This window comes from Theropithecus gelada, chromosome 15 (assembly GCF_003255815.1).
Source record: "Theropithecus gelada isolate Dixy chromosome 15, Tgel_1.0, whole genome shotgun sequence".
In the NCBI taxonomy this organism is placed as follows: domain Eukaryota; kingdom Metazoa; phylum Chordata; class Mammalia; order Primates; family Cercopithecidae; genus Theropithecus; species Theropithecus gelada.
In genome coordinates, this window is record NC_037683.1 from 13,824,202 (window position 1) to 13,846,589 (window position 22,388).

Here is a 22,388-nt window from a genome sequence, read left to right on the forward strand (position 1 = left end):
CCCGTCTCGGCCTCCCAAAGTGCTGGGATTACAGGCTTGAGCCACCGCGCCCGGCCTAATTTTTTTTTTTTGAGATGAAGTCTCACTCTGTCACCTAGGCTGGAGTGCAATGGCATGATCTCAGCTTACTGCAACCTCCACCTCCTGGGTTCAAGTGATTCTCCTGTCTCAGCCTCCATAGTAGCTGGGATTACAGGCTAGTGCCACCACACCCAGCTAAGTCGTTTGTATTTTCAATAGAGACGGGGTTTCACCATTTGGCCAGGCTGGTCTCGAACTCCTGACCTCAAGTGATCCACCCACCTCAGCCTCCCAAGGTGCTGGGATTGCAGGCGTGAGCCATTGCGCCTGACCTTCCTCATAGTATTTATGTAATAGTCACATTAATGTAATAGGGCAAAAGAGGACACGACTGTCTTTTTTTTTTTTTTTTTTTTGATGAGTCTTGCTCTGTCGCCCAGACTGGAGTACAGTGGTATGCTCTCAGCTCACTGCAGCCTCTGCCTCCCAGGTTCCAGTGATTCCCCTGCTGCAGCTTCTCAGCTAGCTGGGATTACAGGTGCACACCACCACACTTGGCTAATTTTTGTATTTTTAGCAGAGATGGGCTTTCACCATATTGGCCAGGCTGGTCTCAAACTCCTGACCTCAGGTGATCCACCTGCCTTGGCCTCCCAAAGTGCTAGGATTACAGGCATGAGCCACTGCGCCCAGCCATGACTGCCACTTTTTAAATAACCTGATATAATGTTATCTCTTGCATTTTATCAATGTGAGCTTTTTGTTTGTTTGTTTGTTTTCCCAGACAGCATCTTGCTCTGTCACCCAGGCTGGAGTACAGTGGCATGATAATGGCTCACTGCAGCCTTGATGTCCCAAGTTCAAGCAATCTTCCCACTTCAGCCTCCCAAGCAGCTGGGACTACAAACATGCACCACCACACCTAGCTAATTTTTGTATTTTGTGTAGAGATGAGGTTTCACCATGCTGCCCAGACTCGCCTCGAACTTCTGAGCTCAAGCAATCTGCCTGCCTCGGCCTCCCAAAGTGCTGGGATTACAGGCATGAGCCACCTTGCCTGGCCTAATGTGAACACTTTATTTATTGACTGATTGATTTTGAGATGGAGTCTCGCTCTTTTGCCCAGGTTGGAGTGCAGTAGCATGATCTTGGCTCACTGCAACCTCTGCCTCCCAGGTTCAAGTGACTCTCCTGCCTCAGCCTCCCAACTACCTGGGATCACTGGCACCTGCCACCACGTCCAGCTAATTTTTATATTTTTCGTAGAGACAGGGTTTCACCATGTTGGCCAGGCTGGTCTCAAACTCCTGGCCTCAGGTGATCTGCCCAACTAGGCCTCCCAAAGTGCTGGGATTACAGCCATAAGCCACCACACCTGGCCTAATGTGAGCATTTTAATTATCCACCACTTTTCAGTGACTTAACCAATCCATACAATAGATGAGTGTCTCTTGCAAATATTTTTTACAAATATCATGTTGAATCACGACAATTTGTTTACATTTACTTCTCCTTACAGGACTTACCCCCTTCAGTGCAAGAGCAGTTTCTTGCTCATTTTACGTTTTGTGAAATTACATGATCTAAAAATTGTCAGGCATTAATAATATACTAAAATAATGAGTTCACTCTCGTTCCAAAAAATTGACAAGTTCAGGTACTATGGCTCACATTTATAATCCCAACACTTTGGGAGGCTGAGGCAGGAGGATCACTTGAGCACTGCAGTTCAAGACCAGCCTGGGCAACATAGCGAGACTCTGTCTCTATAAAGAAATTTAAAAATTAGCCAGGTGTGGCATGCACCTGGAGTCCCAGATACTTGGGAGGCTGAGGTAGGAGGATTGCTTGAGCCTGGGAGGTCAAAGCTGCAGTGAGCTGCACTCCAGCCTGGGAGACAAAGCAAGACCCTGTCTCAAAACAAAAGAACAGACAAGCACAGTATGCTTCATTTAACACACTTCCTTCACTCATTCATTCAACAAATGTTAATTATTAAATACAACCTATGTGCTAAGCACTGATGAACAAGATAGGCAAGGTCTGATCTTGACGGGGGGCACATTACCTTAGGGATAATGAAGGATACACAAGATATTAGGGACACATGACTTTCCAGTGACTTATACTAGTTTTCACAAACTACACTGCTATACATTCTCTGTTTAGAGCCCTCTGTCTACTCCTTTCATTGGCCAGTTAAATCACACTTAGGTATCAGGGTACAGCTCAAACCAAGTACAGTCCCTTGACTCAGATATTTCCTCATTTCGGTTCATCTCTCCCGCAGCATTTTATGTTGTTTGCAACAAAATGCTGTTTTTACAACAAAACTCCAAATTCCCTGAAGTAGGGACATTGTCATCCCAGTATCCCCACTACTTAGCACAGTGACTGGCATTTAGCAGGTGCTGAATGAATATTCGAATTTATAATTACTTTTAAAAATGACCGGCTGATAAAGAGCAATGCTCCAATTAGGAATCAGTCAAGCTGCTACTTAGTTCCAAAATTATTAGAAAACATTATTAGAAAACTGTAATTAAGGCTGGGCATGGTAGCTCACACCTGTAATCACAGCACTTTGGGAGGCCGAAGTGGGAGGATCACCTGAGGCCAGGAATTCAAAAGACCAGCCTGGGCAACATAGGGAGACTCCGTATTTATGAAGAAAAATTTAGAAAATTAGCAAGATGTGGTGGCATGCACCTGTAGTCCTAGGTACTCAGGAGGCTGACATGAGAACACTGCTTGAGCCCAGGAGTTTGAGGCTGCTGTGAGCTGTAATGGCCCCACCACTCTTCATCCCAGGCAAGAGAGAGGCCCTGTCTCAAAACAAAACAAAAAAGCCTGCAACTAAATTTAGTTGAAAATATCTTCTCACATTTCAATGAGCATATCTGAAGTTTGTGTGTTTTGAGACAGGGTCTCACTCTGTTCTCCAGGCTGGAGTGCAACGGTGCGCTCTAGGCTCACTGCAACCTCCGCCTCCTGGGCTCAAGCAATTCTCCTGCCTCAGCCTCCTGAGTAGCTGGGATTACAGGCATACACCATCATGCCCAGCTAATTTTTGTATTTTTTGTAGAGATGGGGTTTCGCTATGTTGCTCAGGCTGGTCTCAAACTCCTGAGCTCAAATGATCGCCTGCCTTGGCCTCCCAAAGTGCTGGGATTACAAGTGTGACATTTTTACTAACAACTGGAAACATATTTCTTTGAAATTGGGCAGTAAATATTAATGAGAAAAAATGTGAAACAAGTGCTACTTTACTATCTTTAGTCAGTATATTTGGTTTTTTGTTTGTTTTGTTTTGTTTTGAACTATGGCCTATAAAATAGTTGGTATATTTGAAGCAAGAGTGAAACACTGTAGAAAAAAGAATGGACTTACTACCAACTAACCCTGCCTGGCACAAGTAGAAGGAATTGAAAGGCAAATTACTTTGAAAATACAGGTAGGCCGGGCGCGGTGGCTCAAGCCTGTAATCCCAGCACTGTGGGAGGCTGAAACGGGCGGATCACAAGGTCAGGAGATCGAGACCATCCTGGCTAACACGGTGAAACCCCGTCTCTACCAAAAAAATACAAAAAACTAGCCAGGCGAGGTGGCAGGAGCCTGTAGTCCCAGCTACTCGGGAGGCTGAGGCAGGAGAATGGCGTGAACCCGGGAGGCGGAGCTTGCAGTGAGCTGAGATCCGGCCACTGCACTCCAGCCTGGGCAACACAGCGAGACTCCGTCTCAAAAAAAAAAAAAAAAGAAAGAAAATACAGGTAATATAATGCCAGATAGTACTCACAGTTCAAATCAACACAACAGACTTCTTGTGATGACACCAGAATTCCGGAAGATGTCAAAAGTAAACAAATGAAATTCAAACAGATTATTGATTTTTCCCTCAATATACTAATTTTCCAGAGCTAAAGAAGACAGAATAACTACAAAAATAATTAAATTCATTCATAATAAATGGTTTGTGGGTTAAGCTCAGATTTTATTATACAACTCAACTGAGACAATATCAATACATGTGAATAGCTAATATGCACTATTTAGGGAATACTAATGTTTCATCACTATTCCAATTCAAAAACCTTGACTTTTTATATAACTTGAAATCATTACTAATGAAATTGGCAATGTTAAACAAGATTAAGTTTGTCTTTTTATTTTTTCTTTTGAGACAGGGTCTCACTCTGCCCCCCAGGCTAGAGTGCAGTGGCTAGATCACAGCTTACTGCAACCTCAACCTCCTCGGGCTCAGGTGATCCTCCTACCTGCTCAGCCTCCCTCCGAGCAGCTGGGACTACAGGCATGCGCCACCGTGCCCAACTAACTTTTGTATTTTTTGTAGAAACAGGATTTTGCCATGTTGGCCAAGCTGGCCTCAAACTTCTGGGCTCAACAATCCACCCATCTCAGTCTCTCAAAGTGCTGGGACTACAAGCATGACTCACCATACCTGGCAACAAGATTAAGTTTGAAAGGCATTAAGTTAAATAAGTAATGGCACACTCAAACCATGTAGAAAGATGTCCATCAAAAAAATAAACAATTTAGGCTGGGCTTGATGGCTCACGCCTGTAATCCCAGCACTTTGGGAGGCCGAGGCGGGCGGATCACCTGAGGTCAGGAGTTCAAGACCAGCCTGGCCAACATAGTGAAACCCTGTCTCTACTAAAAATACAAAAATTAGGCTGCAAGTGGTGACTCACGCCTGTAATCCCAGCACTTTGGGAGGCCAAGACGGGCAGATCACGAGGTCGGGGGTTCAAGACCAGCCTGGCCAATATGGTGAAACCCTGTCTCTACTAAAAATATAAAAATTAGCTGGACATGGTGGTGTGCACCTGTAGTCCCAGCTACTCAGGAGGCTGAAGTAAAAGAATCACCTGAATCCAGGAGGCAGAGGTTGCGGTGAGCTGAGATTCTGCCACTGGACTCCAGCCTGGGCAACAGACCCAGACTCCATCTCCAAAAAAAAAAAATTAGCCGGGCATGGTGGCAGGCACCTGTAATCCAAGGTACTTGGGAGGCTGAGGCAGAAGAATCACTTGAAGCCAGGAGGCAAAGGTTGCAGTGAGCTGAGATTACACCATTGCACTCTAGCCTGGGTGACAAGATGTCTCAAAAAGAATTTTTTAATTTAAAAATTGAAAAAAATTAAAACAACAACAACAAAGAAAGATGTCCATCAGACATCATTAAGTGAAAAGAGCAAACTGCAGAACAATATGCATGGTAAGATCCCAGAGGCAGTCTAGGAGTTAAACCCTGGAGCAAGAGTACCTGGGCTCAAGTCTCAGGTTTGCCACTCCCTGGCTGTAGCAATCTTTGTCTAGTTACTTTACTTCTCTATGACTCAGTTTCTTCATCTGCAAATACATATACCAGAACCTACTTTATAGGGTATGTTCACAGGGTTTTGAAAGTTAAATGAATTAAAATGAATAAAGCAGCCAGGTGCAGTGGCTCACACCTATAATCCCAGCACTTTGGGAGGCCAAGGTGGGTGGATTACCCTAGGATGGGAGTTCGAGACCAGCCTGACCAACATAGAGAAACCCGTCTCTACTAAAAACACAAAATTAGCCAGGCATGGTGGTGCCTGCCTGTAATCCCAGCTACTCAGGAGGCTGAGGCAGAAGAATCACTTGAACCCAGGAGGCACAGGTTGCAGTGAGCCAAGATTGTACCATTGCACTCCAGCCTGGGCAACGAGAGCGAAACTCCATCTCAAAAAAAAAAAAAAAAAAAAAAGTATAAAGCACTTAACAATTATATATAATGTTAACTATAATTTGGGGGAAAATAATTCAAATCAAATAGTAAGTGCATGCATATGTGAGAAAGAAAACCCTTCATTTTTTTCCCATTGTTTTTAGGTTTTTTTAAAAAACAAAGAACAGGTCAGGGATGGTGGCTCATATCTGTAATTCCAACACTTTGGGAGGCTGAGGCAGGCATATCACTTTAGGTCAGGAGTTCAAGACCAGGCTCGCCAACATGGTGAAACCCCGTCTCTACTAAAAATACAAAAATTAGCCGAACACGGTGGCGTGCGTCTGTAATCACAGCTACTTGGGAGGCTGAGGCAGGAGAATCGCTTGAACCCAGGAGGCAGAGGTTGTAGTGAACCGAGACTGTGCCACTGCACTCCAGCCTGGGCAAGTGCAGGCTCCTGAGCTCAAGTGACGGAGCGCTACTCTGTCTCAAAATAATAATAATAATAATAATAATAAATAAATAAAAATAAAAATAAATACTTTAGTAATTAAAAAAAAAAAAAAGGAGCTCTCAGCCTTAGTGCCATTTCCTTGGAAACCTCTGCGCCATGAGAGTCAAGTGGAGGAAGAAGCGAATGCACAAAAGAAAGATGAGGCAGAGGTCCAAGTAAACCGCTAGCTTGTTGCACCGTGGAGGCCACAGGAGCAGAAACATGGAATGCCAGACGCTGGGGATGCTGGTACAAGTTGTGGGACTGCATGCTACTGTCTAGAGCTTATCTCAATGGATCTAGAACTTCATCACCCTCTCATCACCGATCACCTGAAACCCACCTTGCTCATAACCAAAACTGCCCATGTTGGTCCTCTGCCCTGGACCTGTGACATTCTGGACTATTTCTGTGTTTACTTGTAGCCACGTATAACACCCATACAATAAATCACATCTTCCGCAGTCTTAGCTGAAGAATTAAAAAAAAAAAAAAAAAGAAAAGAAAAACAATAAAAATTTGACACCAAGCTCTTCCCTGCTGAAGATCTACTACTGCAATTACTGAAACACACAAGACAAATTATGTAAAAATGAGAAAATTTTCAAATGCCACAAAAAGGGCATAGTATTTAACTTCAAAAGAAGACATAGTTCAACAATAACAAGCTACACACTAACAAGCAGAACTGCAATGGCATTAAAAGTATACCCCATTATTTCCCAGAGGAAATAAATAACATAGAAGTATCCAACCAATCTAGAAATAAGTGCCTATCTGGAACTTTCACAATTAGATACACCTCCATTAATTGTATGAGTGTGAAATTAAATACCACCAAATCTAATTTAACACTCTCTAATGACAACTCAGTAAGATATATATAAATCTGGAGATCAAGATAAACGAAGTAACTAAAACAATCTAAAATCCTTAGAACACTGTAAACTTATGAGAGGAAGTTTTCACAACCCCCAGGCTTTGAGGAAGCTTTGGTCCCCTGGATGAACTTAGCTGTTTCCATAAATACAGTGGGTACACAAAACAACCGAATGAAGGAGCAGAAAGAGAACTTTGAGCCTCAGCTGCATTTTTGCTGAGCTGTAATACTGGTAAAGCCTGTTTCAAGATTCAAGAGTCAACCCTCAAAATTAAAGAAAGCATGTAAACAGAGGGCTGTCATGTACATTTCATCACATTTACCAGAATGATGTTTCATAAAAATTACACATATTCATTATCAAACTTCAAACAGCATTATTATCATTACTGTGGTTCTACCCAAAAGAAACCTCCTAGTCACCATTATCCAGTTTGTTAAAATAGCTTTTCAAAAAGAAATCAATCATTAAGATGTCTCTATACAATTATGGAATTCATAATTTCAAAAAATGTGCATAATGCCTAAGAAAAAGAGAATACAATAAAAGTCAGCTATTACCATTACCATTATCATGGTAATATTTTCAAATTAAGGAACAGAAACTTATTCATAGAGAGGCCTTAATAATAAGTTACTTTGTCAGAATCCAAGTTGGCCTATCACAACCTGGAATAGTTAGATATTAAAAGGACTTTGTTTTAGAGGAGTCAAAGTTGGGTTCCAAAGGAGTTAGTAAAGATGAAATAATTTCTGCATAAAGAATTAATACTCAAGCCTGTAATCCCTGCACTTTGGGAGGCCAAGACGGGCGGATCACGAGGTCAGGAGATCGAGACCATCCTGGCTAACATGGTGAAACCCTGTCTCTGCTAAAAAATACAAAAAACTAGCCGGGCACGGTGGCGGGCACCTGTAGTCCCGGCTACTCAGGAGGCTGAGGCAGGAGAATGGCGTAAACCCGGGAGGTGGAGCTTGCAGTGAGCTGAGATCTGGTCACTGCACTCCAGCCTGGGCGACAGAGACAGACTCTCAAAAAAAAGAAAAAAAAAAAAAAAGAATTAATATATTTTTGACCGGGCGCGGTGGCTCACGCTTGTAATCCCAGCACTTTGGGAGGCCGAGGCAGGTGGGCCACGAGGTCAGGTGTTCAAGAGCAGCCTGGCCAAGATGGTGAAACCCCTTCTCTACTAAAAATACAGAAATTAGCCAGGCATGGTGGCAGGCACCTGTAATCCCAGCTACTCGGGTGGTTGAGGCAGGAGAATCGCTTGAACCCGGGCAGCAGAGATTGAAGTGAGCCAAGATCACGTCACTGCACTTCAGCTTAGGAGATAGAGTGAAACACCATCTCAAAAAAGAATTAATGTAGTTTTTGCAAAGTTTTTCCGGTACAGAAATCTGTATTTTTAAACATTTGGCAATTCAGCCTTAAGTGTTAATAACTTTTGGACCTAATGCATTTTTGTAAAGTAGTCAAGATAATGGAAGTAAGTAAATATAAATAACACAAGTAAAACAAAGGGATAGATTAGAATTCCGCATTAGAAAGTGAAAGGAGGGCCAGGTGTGGTGGCTCACGCCCGTAATTCCAGCACTGAGGCAGGTGGATCACTTGAGGTTGGGAGTTCAAGACTAGCCTGGCTAACACGGTGAAATAACGTCTCTACTAAAAATACAAAAATTAGCCAGGTGTGGTGGTGGGTGCCTGTAGTCTCAACTACTCAGGAGGCTGAGGCAGGAGAATCGCTTGAACCTGGGAGGCAGAGGTTGCAGTGAGCCGAGATCACGTTACTGCACTCCAGCCTGGGCAACAGAGCAAGAGTCCGTCTCAAAAAATAAAAAATAAAAAAATAAGTTAATCTACATCCGAAAAATGTAAGTATTTCTTCAAAATTAAGATTGTCTGGCAGGATAATACTACACTCTGATCCTAGGAGAAAGGAAAAAGGCTAATATGCCTTGACTAATTTTTTTGTCTTTTTTCTGATAGAAGAACCATGTGGGTTTAATCTTTCCAAAGATTCACAGAAAATAAATAACACATAAATTGGTAAGGAAAAAAAAAAGAACTAAACACGTTTGACAACATGCCTTCTACTAGTCTCCAGCGTGGGTGTACCGGCATTATAAGGGAGCAAGACCAAGCAAGCACCTTTTCGGACAGACATCTTAGATTAACAAGCAGACGCAGTATCTGTTTATACACTTACAAGAGTATGTTTAAAGCCTGTATTTTTTAAATGGCTTACAAAAAAAAGTATATAAAAACATAATTTTGGCCACACACACACACAGAGTATTAGAACTAAATTTATACTTTTATACTTTTCTTTCAGACACAAGCACTTACCAGGTATCTGCTTCATCTTCAAACTCAAAAAAAAAAAAAAATTATAGAAACCCCTATGAAGTCTATTAAGTCCTTCACTCAACCATTTTTTTTTTTTTTTTTTGAGATGGAGTTTCACACTTGTTGCCCAGGCTGGAGTGCAATGGCGTGATCTCAGCTCATGGCAACCTCAGCCTCCCAGGTTCAAGTGATTCTCCTGCCTCAGCCTCCCGAGTAACTGGGATTACAGGCATGCGCCACTACGCCTGGCTAATTTTGTACTTTTACTAGAGACGGGGTTTCTCCACGTTGGTCAGGCTGGTCTCAAACTCCCGACTTCAGGTGATCCGCGTGCCTCGGCCTCCCAAAGTGCTGGGATTACAGGTGCGAGCCACTGCGCCCGGCCTCAACCATTCATTTATATGTATATTAAATATTAGAAACTGAAGTATCAAGATATTCACCACTTCCTCTGACCACTATATTACCAAGTTTTAAACTGGGTTTCAGCTTTGAAACAAAAAATAACCACCTTTCTGAAATGCTTTTACAAAATCATAATACATATTGAAACATATCCAGAAAAATTAGAAAATATAGGTAAGGGCCGGGCGCGGTGGCTCAAGCCTGTAATCCCAGCACTTTGGGAGGCCGAGACGGGCGGATCACGAGGTCAGGAGATCGAGACCATCCTGGCTAACCCGGTGAAACCCCGTCTCTACTAAAAAATACAAAAAAACTAGCCGGGCGAGGTGGCGGGCGCCTGTAGTCCCAGCTACTCGGGAGGCTGAGGCAGGAGAATGGCGTAAACCCGGGAGGCGGAGCTTGCAGTGAGCTGAGATCCGGTCACTGCACTCCAGCCTGGGTGACAGAGCGAGACTCCGTCTCAAAAAAAAAAAAAAAAAAAAAAAGAAAATATAGGTAAGCATAAAGAAGGAAAGATTTTTTTGTTTTTGTTTTTTTGAGACGGACTCTTGTTCTGTCACCCAGGCTGGAGTGCAGGGGCAAAATCTTGGCTCACTGCAAACTCTGCCTCCCAGGTTCAAGCAATTCTCCTGCCTCAGCCTCCCAAGTAGCTAGGACTACAGGTGTGTGCCACCATGCCCAGCTAATTTTTGTAATTTTAGTAAAGACAGGGTTTTTCCATGTTGGCCAGGCTGGACTCAAACTCCTGACCTCAAGGGATCCACCCGCCTCGGCCTCCCAAAGTGCTAGGATTATAGGTATGAGCCACTGTGCCTGGCCAGCAGTAAAGTTTAACTGACTATAATCTTAGTTACCAGAAATCAAACAGCTAGGTGCCTAAAACTTATTCTAAAATGTGTATACAGTACAAAATTTTTGGTTCTAGTTCCTTTACAAATTAAAACATCTGGCTAGGCATGGTGGCTTGAGCCTAGTCCAGCACTTCCGGAGGCTGAGGCGGGCAGATCACTTGAGATCAGGAGTTTGAGACCAGCCTGGCCAACATGGTGAAACCCTGTCTCTACTAAAAATACAAAACACTAGCCAGATGTGGTGGTGGGCGCCTGTAATCCCAGCTACCTGGGAGGCTGAGGGAAGAGAATCACTTGAACCTGGAAGGCAGAGGTTGCAGTAAGCAGAGATGATGCCACTGTACTTCAGCCTGGGCAACACAGCAAGACTCTGTCTCAAAAAAAAAAAAAAGGCCGGGCACGGTGGCTCATGCCTGTAATCCCAGCACTGCAGGAGGCTGAGGCAGGCGGATCACTAGAGGTCAAAAGTTCAAGACCAGCCTAGCCAACATAGTGAAACCTTGTCTCTATTAAAAATACAAAAACTTAGCAGGGCATGGTGGCACCTATAATCCCAGCTACTTGGGAGGCTGAGGCTCAGTGACCTGAGATGGCGTCACTGCACTCCAGCCTGGGCGACACAGCGAGACTCCAACTCAAAAAAAAAAAAAAAACTAAAATATCTTGAAAAGGATTACTTAAGGAGTTAAAGTTGAAAATAATTCTATGCAAACACAAGTTTAGGCAGCTCAAGTGTAAAACATACATAACTGAAAATTAACTCCAGAGAAGGAGATGTGTATGACAAAAAAACAGCCTCCAAAAACCTGAAGGAAAAAAAATACTCAACTAAACATCTGAAAATTATTTTTTCAAGTACTAGTCTGTCCAAAGCAAATAAGGAGGACTCAGCTGGGCAAAGTAGCACACTCCTATATTCCCAGCTACTCAGGAGGCTGAGGCAGGAGGATCACCCTGTTCAGGCCAGGAGTTTGAGGCTGCAGTAAACTATGATGGCACCACTGCACTCTGACAACAGAGTGAGAATATGTCTAAAAAAAAAAAAAAAATGGGCCGGGCGCGGTGGCTCAAGCCTGTAATCCCAGCACTTTGGGAGGCCAAGGCGGGTGGATCACGAGGTCAGGAGATTGACACCATCCCTGGCTAACATGGTGAAACCCCATCTCTACTAAAAATACAAAAAACTAGCCGGGCGAGGTGGCGGGCGCCTGTAGTCCCAGCTACTCGGAGGCTGAGGCAGGAGAATGCCGTGAACCCAGGCGGCGGAGCTTGCACGGAGCCACGACTTCGCGCCAGCACCCCCACCCGGGGGGACAACACAAAACCACCTCCTAAAAAAAAAAAAAAAAAAAAAAGATTCCACTTACATAAAAATTAAAAATCTGTAGCTGTATGCAAACTTAAAAACATTAATTATTTAAAAAATTATTTTTAAATTGTACTTTACCTTTGAGATTCCTAGAATGTATAACCAACTCTCTCCAGTACACTTACCCCTAAAGAAAAAAAAAAAGAAAAAGGAAAAAATAATAAACTGAATGTGTTACCACTGGAATGTACCTACTTTCGCTATTAAACTATCTACAAACATTATGAGTGGCTGGGCGCAGTGGCTCATGCCTGTAATCCCAGTAGTTTGGGAGGCCGAGGCAGATGAATTACTTGAACTCAGGAGTTCGAGACCAGTGTGGGCAACATGGCAAAACCCTACCTCTACAAAAAATACAAAACTTGTATTTAAAACTCGTCTTGTCAAACAAAAATAAAATACAAAATACAAAAATTAGCCCAGCATGGTGTCATGTGCCTGTGGTCCCAGCTACTGGGAAGGCTGAGGCAGGGGAATCTCTTGAGTCAGGGAGGTGGAGGCTGCAGTGAGCTGTGATCACGCCACTGCACTCCAGCCTGCATGACAGACCAAGACCTTGTCTCTTAAATAAAAACAAAAATCAATATTAGGGGTAATTATTCCAAATAAACTAATTAAACTGAAGCATACATTTACAGAGCAGCAAGTTTTATATTGTTAGTTGCACCAACAAAAGATCAGTACATATTGTCACAATTTCCAGAATGCCATGATCAGGTAGTATCACCTTGTAAGGTAGTAAGAACTATGTGCCATCACTGGAGAGCAGCTCACAAACCCTCAGTGGAGCCAGCTTGGTAAAGTGAGACGTGACAACGCTGTGACGGTGGCTAAGAAAGCACCAGGAGAATAAAGTTCTTGGGGTTTCTTGTTTTTTTTTTCTTTTTTGGAGACTGAGTTTTGCTCTTGTTGCTCAGGCTGGAGTGCAGTGGCGTTGATCTCGGCTCACTGCAACCTTAGGTTCAAGCGATTCTCCTGCCTCAGCCTCCTGAGTAGCTGGGATTACACGCACGAGCCACCAAGCCCAGCTAATTTTTTGTTTTTTTTGTTTTTTTGAGACGGAGTCTTGCTCCGTCGCCCAGGCTGGAGTGCAGTGGCGCAAGGTCAGCTCACTGCAAGCTCCGCCTCCTGGGTTCACGCCATTCTTTTGTCTCAGTCTCCCCAGTAGCTGGGACTACAGGCGCCTGCCACCACGCCCAGCTAATTTTTTGTATTTTTAGTAGAGACGTGGTTTCACCATGTTAGCCAGGATGGTCTCGATCTCCTGACCTCGTGATCTGCCCGCCTCGGCCTCCCAAAGTGCTGGGATTACAGGCGTGAGCCACTGTGCCTGGCCGAATAAAGTTTATTTTAAAGTCTAGCAGCTAGGCATAGTGGCTCACACTTGTAATCCCGAAGCTTTGGGAGGCCAAGCTGGGAGGATTGCTTGAGCCCAGGAGTTCGAGACCAGCCTGGGGAACATAGGGAGATCCTGTCTCCTCAGTAATAAAAAAAAAAAAAAAAAATTTTTTTAATTGGCTAGGCGTGGTAGCTCACCCCTCTAATCCCAGCACTTTGGGAGGCCAAAGTGGGCAGTTCACCTGAGGTCAGGAGTTCAAGACCAGCCTGATCAACATGGTGAAACCCCATCTCTACTAAAAATACAAAATTAGCTGGGCATGGTGGCACATGGCTGTAATCTCAGCAACTCCGGAGGCTGAGGCAGGAGAATCGCTTGAACACAGCAGGTGGAAACTGCGATGAGTTGAGATTCTGCCATTGTACTCCAGCCTGGGCAACTAGAGCGAAATTCCATCTCAAAAAATAAAAATTACAACAATTAATTAACCGGGTGTGGTGGCGCATCCCAACCTACTCAGGAGGCTGAAGTGGGAGGATCGCTTGAGCCCAGGACGTCAAGGCTGCAATGATCCCTGATAGTGCAACTGAACTCCAGCCTAGACAACAGAGCAAGACTTGTCTCAAAATTCAAATTCCTGGGCTCAAGTAATCTGTCCATCTTGGATTCCCAAAGTAAAATATGCATCTTCTATGTGTAAAGTAAACATGGCAAAATGTTAACAGCAAATCTAGGTGAAGGATAGATGAATGTTTGCTGAACAACTCATCTGTAGGCTTACAATTTTTCAAAGAGTTGCAAAAATAATATTTAAAAGTTATGGATTACAAAAAAACAAAACCTGCTGGGTTCAGTGGCTCATGCCTGTAACCCCAACCCTTTGGGAGGCCAAGGCAGGCGGATCACTTTAGGTCAGGAGTTCAAGACCAGGCTTGCCAACATGGTGAAACCCCATCTCTACTAAAAATACAAAAAACTAGTCAGGTGTGGTGGCACGTGCCCATAGTACCAGCTACTCAGGAGGCTGAGGCAGGAGTATCTCTTGAACCCAGGAGGGGGAAGTTGCAGTGACTTGAGATGGCGCCACTGCACTCCAGCCTGGACCACAGAGCAAGACTCTACTTCAAAAAAAAAAACAAAAAGAAAAAGACAAAACAGCAGAAAATAGGGAAAGATACAAATAATAATTTAGCACGTATATTCTGCCTCCCAGAATTAACTGTTAATTGTCACAGTTGTGTCTAGCCTCAAAAAAAAAAAAAAAATTATAGCTATCGGGCTGGGCACGGTGGCTCACGCCTGTAATCCCAGCACTTTGAGAGGCCGAGGCGGGCGGCTCACGAGGTCAGGAGATCAAGACCATCCTGGCCAACATGGTGAAACCCCGTCTCTACTAAAAAATACAAGAAATTAGCTAGGCGTGGTGGCGGGCGCCTGTAGTCCCAGCTACTCGGGAGGCTGAGGCAGGAGAATGGCGTGAACCCGGGAGGTGGAGCTTGCAGTGAGCCGAGATCGCGCCACTGCACTCCAGCCTGGGCGACAGAGTGAGACTCCGTCTAAAAAAAAAAAAAAAAAAAATTGTAGATATCATCCCCTTTGCCACTACCTCCCATTCGTATTCCCTTATAGACATGAAATTATAGAGTATGCTTATTTTCAACTTTATTTGACAGTATTTGCTGCAAATACTGTCTCCAAAAGCAGCTGTAACAGTTTACACTCAACCAACAGTTTTTCCTCCTCCCAACAGTAACTGGTAGCAGTTTCTTTTTTTTTTAATTTTTTATAAATTTTTTCTTTTTTAATAAAGATGGGGGTCTCACTTTGTTGCCCAGGCTGTTCTTGAACTCCCCAGTTCATGGTCTCAAGTGGCCCTCAACCTCCAAAAGTGCTAAAATTACAGGCAGGAGCTACCACGCCTGGCCAGTAGTTTCCAAAATTACCATTTTTGCCACATCTTCACCAATATTTGATATTGTCAGACATGAATTTTTTTTTTTTTTTTTTTTTTTGAGGTGGAGTCTCACTCTGTTGCCCAGGCTGGAGTACAGTGGTGCGATCTCAGCTCACCGCAACCTCAGCCTCCCGGGTTCAAGGGATTCTCCTGCCTTAGCCTCCCAAGTAGCTGGGATTACAGACATGTGCCACCACGCCCGGCTAATTTTTATATTTTTAGTAGAGACGGGGTTTCACCATGTTGGCCGGGTTGGTCTCAAACTCTTGACCTCAGGTGATCCACCCACCTCGGCCTCCCAAAGTGCTGGGATTACAGGTGTGAGACACTGCACCCAGCCCAGACATGAAATTTTTTTTATAAATCTGATGTGAAAAACATATTTTCACTTATTTTGGCTTTCACTTCCTTGATTACTAATCAGTTACACTGATTGTAATTCAGTGCTAATTCTAGCACCAATATCGCTTTCTAGAGCTCCTTTGCTTTCATTTTGACAGAAGCAAATTTGTGGCCCTCAACATACTGAATGAGAGCAATTAAGAAACAATGCAGCTGGACACAGTGGCTCACGCCTGTAATCCCAGCACTTTGGGGGGCCAAGGCGGGCAGATCACGAGGTCAGGAGTTCAAGATCAGCCTGGCCAATATGATGAAATCCCGTCTCTACTAAAAAATACAAAAATTAGCCGGCCGTCATGGCACCTGCCTGTAGTCCCAGCCCAGGAGGGAGACTGAGGCAGGAGAATCGCTGGAACCCGGGAGGCAGAGGTTTCAGTGAGCCGAGATCATGCCACTGCACTCCAGCCTGGGACACAAAGTGAGACTCCCTCTCAAAAAAAACAAAGAAAACAAAAAGAAACAATGCCAGGCATGATGGTGCCTACCTATAGTCCTAGCTACTTGGTAAGGCTGAGGCAGGAGGATCACTTGAGTCCAGGAGTTCAAGTCCAGCCTAAGCAATGCAGCAAGACCTTGTTTCCAAAAAAAAAAAAAAGAAGGAAGAAAGAAGGAAGAAGAATGAGGAGAAATAAAACAATCTAGGATCACACAGTAAAAGGTAAAAGAACCTAAGCAAAACAAGAACTTCACCTACAGATTCTCCCTTTTATTACATCATACAAAGTGAAGAATAATCAAAACTACATGGCAGCATGTACCAAGAATGATTAGTCCCCACATGAAACCAAATGCTCACAAAAGCACAACATAGTGTTGGGAAATAATTTTCTGTATTTAAAAAAATGTAAGATGGCCAGGCATGGTGGCTCACTCCTGTAATCCCAGCACTTTGGGGGGCTGAGGCAGGTGGATCACTTGAGGTCAGGAGGTTCAAAGCCAGTCTGACCAACATGGTGAAACCTGCTTCCTATTAAAAATGCAAAAATTAGCCAGGTATGGTGGCAGGCACCTGTAGTCCCAGCTACTGGGGAGGCTGAGACAGGAGAATCACTTGAACCCGGGAGGCAGAGGTTGCAGTAAGCTGAGATCGTGCCACTGCACTCCAGCCTGGGTGACAGAGCAAGACTCCATCTCAAAAAAAAAAAAAAAAAAGTAAGATGAAATTCAACCCAGTATGTATAATACAATTTGCAAGATTTTAAATGGATGTGCTTTATTCTTAGAAATAAAATACTTAGCTTCTATAAACTCACCCATTCATTTATTTAATCAGCAAGTATTTACTTAGCACCTATTGTGTGCCATCCACTATTCTGGAACAGCAGTGAAGACAAAGTCTCTATTGTCATGAAGCTAACATTCAAGGAAGAAAAGAAAAAGATTAAAATACTCTATAAATATACGTACAAGCGACATAATAAGAGATAGAAGCACGCTATAAAGAAAATAAAGGGGAAGAGGACAAAGAATGACAAAGAGAGTGATGTAAGGACGCAGAAAGTGACAGGGAAGATCTCTCCAAGGCAGTGACTTGCAATATGGTGTGTTCAACTCAACATAAACTGTTCCAGTACCAATTATCTGCTTCATAAAAAGTTTTCTCCACCTTTTCATACTCCCCCTTCATTTTATCCAGAAAAAGCATACTGTAGTGGTTTTCTATTATTGCTATTATTTTAGAGGGGAAAAAAAATCTCCTACAAGAAGTTGACAGGAGGCCGGGCACAGTGGCTCAAGCCTGTAATCCCAGCACTTTGGGAGGCCGAGACGGGCGGATCACGAGGTCAGGAGATCGAGACCATCCTGGTTAACACGGTGAAACCCCGTCTCTACTAAAAAATACAAAAAACTAGCCAGCCGGGGTGGCGGACGCCTGTAGTCCCAGCTACTCGGGAGGCGGAGGCAGGAGAATGGCCTGAACCCGGGAGGCGGAGCTTGCAGTGAGCTGAGATCCGGCCACTGCACTCCAGCCTGGGTGACAGCGTGAGACTCCGTCTCAAAAAAAAAAAAAAAAAAAAAAAAAAGAAGTTGACAGGTTGTTTACAAACAGGTAAAAATTTCAAGCCACACACAGTCCGAAGAAAATGTTAAGAGAGATTTGTCAGTGAGAAGGCTAATGCCAAAATGAAGCAAATAAGAATTTGAAAACGAATTTCAAGAAAATGACTTACCAACTTTTCAACTCTATAGTATGTTTATTTTCTATCACATATGAAAAGAAAATTAATAGCAAGAGTAAAATGGCTTTTGGGTTTTTTGTTTTTGTTTTTCGTTTTTGTTTTTCTTTTTGAGGCAGAGTCTTACTCTGTCTCCCAGTGGCACGATGTCGGCTCACTGCAACCTCTGCCACCCAGGTTCAAGCGATTCTCCCGCCTCAGCCTCCCAACTAGCTAGGATTACAGGCACCCATCAAGGCACCTGGCTAATTTCTGTAGTTTTAGTACAGATGGGGTTTCACCATCTTGGCCAGGTTGGTTTTGAACTCCTGACTTCGTGATCCACCCACCTTGGCCTCCCAAAGTGCTGGGATGATTACAGGCATGAGCCACCACGCCCACACTTTTTTTTTTTTTTTTTTTTTGATACGGAGTTTTGCTCTTGTAGCCCAGGCCGGGGTGCAATGGCACAATCTCAGCTCACTGCAACATCCGCCACCTGGGTTCAAGCAATTCTCCTGCCTCGGCCTCCTAAGTAGCTGGGATTACAGGTGCCCGCCACTACGTCCAGATAATTTTTGTATTTTTAGTAGAGACAGGGTTTCACCATGCTGGCCAGACTGGTCTCGAACTCCTGACCTCAGGTGATCCACCCACCTCGGCTTCCCAAAGTGCTGGGATTACAGGCATGAGCACCATGCCTGGCCCAAAAAATATATTTCAGGAGAGATTCTCCTGTTTTTCATTTAAAGATAGAAAAATTAGGGCCGGGCACGGTGGCTCACGCCTGTAATCCCAGCACTTTGGGAGGCCGAGGTGAGCAGATCACAAAGTCAGGAGTTTGAGACCAGACTGGTCAACATGGCAAAACCCCGTCTCTACTAAAAATACAAAAATTAGCTGGGCGTGGTGGCGCACTCCTGTAATCCCAGCTACTCAGGAGGCTGAAGCATGAGAATTGCTTGAACCCAGGAGGCAGAGGTTGCAGTGAGCCGAGATCACATCATTGCACTCCAGCCTGGCCAACAAGAGTGAAACTCCGTCCCAAAAAAACAAAATTCCACCTCCATGATTTAAAGAAAACCAGCAAACAGTAAAATTTCTTTTCACAGGGTTACATCAGAACATCAGAGCTTACAGAGCTGCAATCACTTGGAACTGGGGAGGTGCCTTAATACAAAAATTAAAGGCCAACATATTCACTTCCCTTTCCTCTTCCAATTATTTTGTTCACTCCCCATTACCCTGAATGAAACATCTATGGTCTGTTCTTTCAAAATGACTACTCTGGGCAGGATGCCGCGGCTCACATCAGTAATCCCAGCACTCTGGGAGTCCGAGGCAGGCAGATCACCTGAGGTCAGGACTTTGAGACCAGCTTTACCAACATGGTGAAACCTTGCCTCTACTAAAAATATAAAAATTATCTGGGCGTGGTGGTGGGTGCCTGTAGTCCCAGCTACTCAGGAAGCTGAGGCACGAGAATCACTTGAACCCGGGAGGCTGAGGTTGCAGTGAGCGGAGATCACGCCACTGCACTCCAGCCTGGGCAACAGAGCCAGACTCCATCTCGAAACCAAAAAAAAAAAAAAAAGGCTACTCTGATCCCATCCAAATCTTTTATCTCCCTGATTATGAAATTCTCTTTCGTCTACACTGTCATCCTGTCTGACTTCAATGACTCAGATGTTCTTCTAAGTAGACTTATAGATTCAAAAAAACTTACTTCTATTTCAGGAGGGTTTTTTTTGTTGTTGTTGTTTTTGAGACGGAGTCTCACTCTGTCGACAGGCTGGAGTGCAGTGGCGTGATCTCGGCTCACTGCAACCTCCACCTACCAGGCTCAAGCGATTCTCTTGCCTCAGCCTCCCGAGTAGCTGGGACTACAGGCACAGGCCACCACACCCAACTAATTTTTGTATTTTTAGTAGAGATGGGTTTCACCATGTTGGCCAGGATGATCTCCATCTCTTGACCTCAGTGATCTGCCCGCCTCAGCCCCCCAAAGTATTTCAGAAGTTCTTAATCTTTTTGTGCATGGACCTCATTGGCAGTCTGGTGAAGCCTATGGTCCCGTTCTCAGATTTCTTTTAAATGCATAATTAAATACATGTGATTGCAAGGGAAGCCAATTATACAGAAATATTAGCAACACAACTTAACAAACTAATATGGTAATAATATATGTACAGCCTTATTATCACATTAAATAACAAGGTCTTAACGGCGGGTCTCGTAACACCAGAAATTCAAAGAAGTGATAACCATAAATGATATTCTGAGCTGTCTGCAACTGTAAATATGATACAAAAATATCCGCAATTTTTATTGATGACAAAGTCATAAGCGTTGCTAATTCTACTCTGGCTTGTTGTCCACATTACAACTGAAGGAAATAATAAGTTTCAGATAGCAGTCAATAAAAATAATGATGTCATTTTATCATCCTAGTGAAAGGACCCTTCTAATTCTATCCGTCAATGAACTCCAGTTTAAAACCCCTCTCTAGTTCAAAGTCCTGCTCAGAACTTATTTTCGTCATAAATTTAAAAATAAAAACACTGATTCCTCCTTTGACCTAGTTCTCATCTGAACCTATCACTATGTCTCCCTGTTTTTATGCACATTTATACACAGAACCCTGTGTGTACTTCTGTGGTTTGCCTAGCCAGCACCCATTACAATTTTGCCAGTCAATAAAAGGTGAAGTTGAAAGGGATGGAAATAACCAACAGCTACCTCACTTTCACACCTCCGACAGCAAGAGGAAAGATGCCAAGTATGGTGAGTGTCTGTGGTAGGTGGGCTGCCCCTAGACCCGTGTGTCCAGCTTGTCAAGCTTCCCCGCAGCACGACATCTTTATCAGCGACACTCAAAAGACATTCCATTTCGTTCTCGCCTCCTGTACTCAGTTCCCTACCTGCCGGGCCTCTAGTCTCTGGCCCCCACCCGAGACCGCTCAGCGGTCTCCCAGTCCCTTCCCATCCCATCCCCCACGCGCCTCTCCCTCTCCTTAGCCCCAGGCCGCCCTGGCTCCTGCGCGCCGCCACATTTCTCCCCTGGGCCTAACCCAGTGTCCCCCAACCCCCACCTCGCCCGACACTGACGGGAAGGTCCCGGGACCCCGGGGTCAGTTGGACCGGACGGCCCGGCCGTCAGAGGCAGGCTGCGGCCCTAGGCCGGAGCAAGCCGGCCGCGAGGCAGGGAGCGGCGCACCGCGCGCGGGCTAAATCGGGACGCGCGCTCACCAAGGGGCTCATGCGGATGAAGACACGGAGGACTCAGCCGGACCGCCACTCGGCCTCGGAGCCGTCGCCGTCGCCGGTGACTGCCCCCGCCGCCGCTGCCGCCACCTTCGCCACTCGCCTGTTGGCTTCCCTGCGTCCTGCAGCGGCGCTGCCGCCACGCCAGCGCGCGTGCGCGGCGCCGCGGGCGCCCCTGGGAGCGGTAGTTCCGCCCGGGAAGCCGGGGGCTCCCACTTCCTCCTTAGGCAGCCCTAGGTCAGCTGCCGGCTGAGGCGGTTGTGGGTGTCCGGGTCCGGAATCGTCTTCCGGAAGGTTGTTTACCAGGCCTGAGCCCTGGTTTCCGCCTGCAGTAATGCTGGAAGTGAAGAATCCGACTGAGCAAGTATGTGTAAAGCAAAAATGTAGAGCGTTTTATGCTTTCTGTGACAACGCTCAGTTGCCCAGGACACATTATTCGAAAGAATGACTCTCTCTTTCTCTCGTCTCTCTCTCTTTCTCTCTCACACACACGCACACACCACTCACAAACCTCCCTTCCTTTTTTTTTTTTTTTTTTTAAGAGATGGAGTCTCGCTCTGTCGCCCAGGCTGGACTGCAGTGGTGTGATCTCGGCTCACTGCAAGCTCCGCCTCCCGGGTTCACGCCATTCTCCTGCCTCAGCCTCCCGAGTCCCTGGGACTACAGGCACCCGCCACCACGCCCAGCTAATTTTTTGATTTTTAGTAGAGACTGGGTTTCACCGTGTTAGCGAGGATGGTCTCGATCTCCTGACCTCGTGATCCGCCCACCTCACCCTCCCAAAGTGCTGGGATTACAGGCGTGCGCCACCGCTCCCGGCCCCTCCCTTGCCTTTTGTTCAAAGTGCCATTAATTAATTGGTTTGGATGGTATCTGGATTTTAAGTATTAAACCTGCTTTCCCACTTCTCAGTTTCTAAAATCTTATCGTAAACTTGACCATGCAGTTATTTAAAGTAAGTCAATAGATGAGCTGTCTAATAATTTTTTTAACAGCATAACTCAGAGGTCAAGTTAGCTGAGTTAAACAGTCTAGAAACCTTAGAATTGGAAGATACCTCCTTAAAGGTCACTAGTGCAACTGCCGCCCAGGCAGGAATTCCCTCTTGTACATTCAGCCAGATGGTCATCTTGTTCAACAGTTCAAATGTCAGGGAGCTCACTCCCTCAAGTAATGCAGC

General features: G+C 44.8%; 1 protein-coding gene across 8 annotated transcripts in view; it reads right to left on the minus strand.

The window, feature by feature from the left end:
- GAPVD1 (GTPase activating protein and VPS9 domains 1) overlaps positions 1-21,359 on the minus strand; it is a 112,254-nt gene extending 90,895 nt beyond the window's left edge. For 6 of the 8 annotated variants that reach the window (XM_025359749.1, XM_025359755.1, XM_025359751.1 and 3 more), the window contains exons 1-2: positions 21,194-21,359; positions 12,172-12,220 (exon numbers count right to left, since the gene is read on the minus strand). The gene's annotated coding sequence lies outside the window, so the exon portion shown is untranslated. The remainder of the gene's footprint in view (positions 1-12,171; positions 12,221-21,193) is intronic. The other 2 variants (XM_025359754.1, XM_025359750.1) reach the window with 1 other exon arrangement.
- Positions 21,360-22,388: the final 1,029 nt, after the last annotated feature.